General features: G+C 35.5%; 1 long non-coding RNA gene across 1 annotated transcript in view; it reads right to left on the minus strand.

Moving 5' to 3' along the window:
• LOC137762387 (uncharacterized) overlaps window positions 1–5419 on the minus strand; it is a 248290-nt gene that overhangs the window by 40574 nt on the left and 202297 nt on the right. The window lies entirely within an intron of this gene.

The following is a 5419-nucleotide window of genomic DNA, read 5'->3' on the forward strand; positions in this document are numbered from 1 at the left end:
ATGAATAGCTATGAATATAAGCGATCACTGCTTGAGAGTGAATATTCTAATTGTAAAATAATTCTGTGTCATTTTCAAGAGACTCTCAATCAATCAGAGAAAAAGCACTACTGTTCTTTCCACCAGAGCAAGTACATGGGATCTAGGTCTTTGTATTAGAATTTTAATTAGAAGTAGAGATATAGGCCATTTTCTATCTCTGTGATTTTGGCCTCTATTTCAAACAAAATTCTGGTATTCATTCTTCCATTGTAAAATAATAAAGTAAAATTAAATTAAATTAAAATTAGATAAAATAAAACATTAAAATCCTATCCATTCTTTAAGACTCATGTTAAATGAGTCATTCCCTAACTCCATCTCAAATCCTGACTCAGAATTCTTTGCTCCTTCCTCCTTGCTATCATATACTTTTATTACAGCATTTATCAGGTTGTATTACAGACCTTCATTGGTCAGTCTCCGTCACTAAATTGTGGATTCCTTAAGGGAAGGCACTGTTTTATCTTCTGAGCTTATCGCAAAGCATACTCCATAAATATTCAAGGGACTAGTCTAAAGACTATATGACATGTTATATAATATTTTTTGCCCATACAAGATTTCTCACTCTCCCCAGTTACAGAAATCTAGATCTTCTTGATTAGGAATAGAAAATTGTAAAATATGTGATGATAATTTGGTTTTTGCACTAGAATTTTTATCATTTGTTTTTGTATTCTTCCACAGGTGGTGGAGTTGACTATGAGTTGGCTCCCTTACCAGGTGAAATGATGTGTCCTGGAGGAGTACAGCATAGGGGTTATGAATATGGCTTGGAGTCAGACTACGGTTTCAGCTTGGTTCTGACACATACTGGCAGGGTGACTTTGAGGAAGCTATTAAGGCTCAGTTTTCTCATTTGTAAAATGAGAAATGGTATCTACTCATGGGGTTCTTGTGAGGATTCAATGAGTTAATAGATTTAAAGAATGTCACATAGTGCTTGGCATATAGTAAGCGCTTAATAAATATTATTTGAGAATTTAAGACATGACACTCTATCTTAGAATGGATTCACCAAAAGCAAACCCTGAGACAAGGATTTATGCACAAGCAATTTATTAAGGAAGTTCTCAGAGAAAAAATGGCAAGGGAGGAGAGAAACTAGAACAAGGAAAGAAAAGAAGTCAAGTGGGGTGTTGATTACAGGTAGAGTCCCTTGGAGGTTGTTTCAGGTTGATTCCCACAGGGAGCTCTAATGTATAAGTTACACTTCGGAACTTGTCCCAACCTGAAGCAAAGGCACTAAGATTTCACATCCCTGCACTTGTCAGTCATTGACTAAGGACCACCTGGTATGATGTAAGCTACCACTGGCTCTTTGCATAAACAGACAAAGCAGCTCACGTAGCCTGAGTGCTATCCTCCAGAGAAGAGTTGCCAGTGTGAGCCACTGAGAGAGAAAGTCCCCTGACACAGAGAGAAGAGGTATACAGGAATAGTAAAGAGATATGAGGAAGTCGGGGTAGAGCACTAACAGTGTCCACTACCATACCCCAATGTGTAACCAACCAGGCAAAATATAGCTACCCATAGCATGATGTAGACATCATGCTATATTAACATCTCTGGTTTCTGTTTCACCATTTGTAGAAGGAGGAAGACAATACCTATCTCATGACTCACTTTGCTGTACAGCAGAAACTAACGCAATATTTTAAATCAACTATACTCCAATAAAATTATTTTAAAAATAAAAATAAATAAAAATTTAAAAAGAGTGATCATGAAGACTAAATGAGTTAATAATGTAAGGTAACGATAAGAGTATCTGACATGGGTGCTCAGTAAATATTAGTTCTCCCTGATCCTTGTAGGATTCCATATATATAAAAGAATGGATTATAGAGATCACTATGTATAGATGAAATCTGTGAGTACTTGCTCCTGGCATAAAATTCTTTGGACAAACTTTCTGTTTAAAGCAATTTTGTTCAAAGGATTTTTTTCTCCTCATGGCTCTTCCAATTCTTCTGATTACACAACGAGAAATTCTTTAATTTAGGAGTCATATGTTACAATATTTCTGTAGCATCTGCTAACTTTATGACTTCTAAAAAGAAATGGGTACCTTGAGCTCAGAGTACAGCTGGCGTAACAAATAGCAACAGCAGCAGCAGCCAGGGAGAGTAAGGAAAGACTGGTTCAGTGTTGGCGAGCAGGAAGCCATGAGAAGAGGTCACACAGGGCAAAAATCAGATGTTCTGGTTGGAGTTTTGTCACTAAGTCACTTACCTTCCTAGGACATGTATTGTCAACCATAATATCAGTGGTTGAACTAGATGGTGTCTCAGGTACCTTCCAGCACTAAAATTCCATTATGAGGATATTCAAAACCTCAACCCCTAAATTCTGAAATTTGGAGGATTTCCTGTGTAGGAAACCGTGTTATTATTCAAAGTGTACAGAAGTTCAGAGAAGGGAAATGACAGGAGGGATTGATCAAGGAAACCTTCATAGGAAGCAGAATTTGAGCTAGATGTTGAATAATTCGAAAAATGAATGTGGTCAAGGATATCAATAGAAAGTAAAAGTAATTTTTCACAAAATATGAGTAGATCTTATTGATTAGAGGGAAAGATTTATTCTAGGTAGTACTGGAAGATAAAATGGAAACTATTGAATAAATTGACCAGATTGTGATGTATTCTGAATAGCAAGTAAAGGATCGTGCCAATCTGAAGGTAATGATACTCTCTTGAAGAATTAGAGAAGGGAAAGATGGCATTGTACATGAGATAATTTTGTGATGTGCAAGAGGAATTGGAGCTGGAAAATCTGGTGGCTAAGAATTCTGTAAGAAGGCTACCAAACTGTTTATTATGAGACGAAAAACTTTTGAAAATTGAGGGCTTTATACCATATGGTTAGCACTGTAAAGAGACTAGTTGAACAGGGCATAGTTCCTCTCACAATGAGAGAAAATGAAATCATCTCTGACTGTCCATCCCCACGTGGAGAACCTGTAGCAAGGCAGACTTCCTTTTGTTTATGTAAGACTACATAGCTCTTTATAACCATAAATATTTCTCTTTAACAGGTTTAAATGTACAAGTTTGGGAGCAGGAGCAGGAGAGAGCTAATGTACTACTTTGTAGAATAGATAAAAAAGTATTTGGAGCTCCAGGAATTTACAATCCTGAAAGGAATGAGTAAGAAGCGGAGAGTGAGGGAAGAAAGGGGAAAGCTAGTCACTAAGTAGGAAGAAGGGCCAATAAGAACCCCTTAATGGCGGGATGTTGCAAGAACATATACAAATATGTGATTTTATATTGTTCCCTATTTAATTAATGTTTGGGGCTTTAAAATCACACACACACACACATACAAAAACCCAGCCATTTCCTTTTCAGAGGGTGGAACTAATTTGGAAATAGATAGGAGTCAGACAGATAAAATATTGGCTAGATCAACGGTGAAACTGGACTAAGAAATATGACTTGACCTGAAGACACAGCTGCGATTTCTTTCTTTTTTTTTTTTTTTAGAGCTGCGATTTCTAATACTTCTCTCCAAGTCTGAACTCAGAAGGATACTTCCTCCACTATCCCCAAAACACTGTCTGCAAAGCAGATACTTATCTAACTAGGTACAGAGGGAACCACAACCTCACATAAATTGGGCACTAGTAGTGGGGAAAGAGAGACTGGTTTCCAGATCTAGCTCTAGAGGGCAGAAAAGGATTCTGACCAATGTGTGCTTAGCACAAGGAATCTAGAACAGAATACACACACTGTGGATAGGGAGATCCAAAAAAGGAGGAAGAAACAGTATCAAAGGAGGAATTCCAACCTATTTATACCCTAAGTTCTGTGTTAATAGTGGATAACTCATATTAATAGAAATACAATTTTGCCTTCAGGACATTACATAAGGGTAAGTAACTCAGCTTTACAACTCAGAAAGAAGCTCTTTTCATTTTTTTTTAAAAATGAAGATATTACAAATATCATTCCTTCCAGGAAATCAAAAGTGAAATCACAGACTATATGCCTGCCTCAATAATAACAATCCAAATCCTCTTCTCTTAAGGAAAAAAACTGGCTGTTACTGTCTTACCATGTGATTGACCCATGATTTAAAAGTCCCATGACAGGAGACCTCTGTGTCACCATGGTAATCAGAAGTCTGACTCTCCCTGGAGAATTCAGCATTGTTCACCGAAATTCCCAGAGAAGAGGAGAATTTGGGATGGAATGTTAAATGATAAAATTTCTACCTTGAGAAAATCTCTTGCTTGTTCAGAATGCAACATAGGTATCCTACTACTTAAGCTCTTAATTTAAAGATATTTTTTACTATTTTATTTTCAGTTCTCTTTTGGGTTTCTGATGAGTCCCAGCTCCTTTCCTTTAGGACTAGACATACTTAACTCATCATTATAACTCCTATCCTGACCCCCTTTTTTCATTTTTAAAAAACCTTATTATATTATTTGCCTTATAAAACAATATTGCCTTATTGTGAGGTGATAAAAATCTATGGGCCCTGGAGTAAGAATATTGGGTTCAAATACTGACTCTGCCATTTACTAGCTATGTAATCTTGGCGGGTTACTGAAACTCTGTGCCTCAGTTTCCCCAAGTATAAAATGAAGATAATATTCATACTTATGTTACAGAGTTGCAGTGAGGATTAAGTGAGAGAATCTCTGCCCTGGTAAGTACCGAATAAATATTAACTATTAATATGATTCACTTTGCCTCAATAATAACCAACACATACCGTTCGTTCTTTTTTGATATACTTGATTAAAAACAAATTCTATTCATTCTTTACTGGACAGGATTTTTGAAGATTTACTCTAATAACTTTATCGAATCTGCCTTAATTTATCAGTCTTAAAAATATTTAATTTAGGTTTCAAAGCCGTCTTACCTAATTTGGCATTATTTACATTTAGTAATCTTACATTCTCTTCTATTATTTATACTGTTAGTAAATAATAATTAAATCACTCTGGAAAACTGAAAAACAAAATTAGCAATATTGTTTCTATTAATATCATTATGAAATTTTATTTATTTTCACATTGCACTCTTCAGAAAATACAAAATATATGTCTATACAGAGGAAATTAGCTAGAATTAGAAAGTATAGAAAATATGTCCCCAAAGGAATATGTGCAATGGATTTTATTAAAAGATCTGAACTCTTCTATGATTCAGATCATTTTTACAATAATATACAATAAAACGATTGTGTAAACTGAAGCCAAATATTTTCCCACATATGTAACGTTGACCTTTATACAGCCAATGTCCCATAATCTGCCAACGTTAACAATGTTTAGGAGTATATATATAGAGAGAGAGATTAAAGGTGAAAGAAAAGCTTCTTGAACAACATTGGGGTTGGGAACAACTCAAGAGGCATA

This window comes from Eschrichtius robustus, chromosome 3 (genome assembly GCF_028021215.1).
Source record: "Eschrichtius robustus isolate mEscRob2 chromosome 3, mEscRob2.pri, whole genome shotgun sequence".
NCBI lineage: Eukaryota > Metazoa > Chordata > Mammalia > Artiodactyla > Eschrichtiidae > Eschrichtius > Eschrichtius robustus.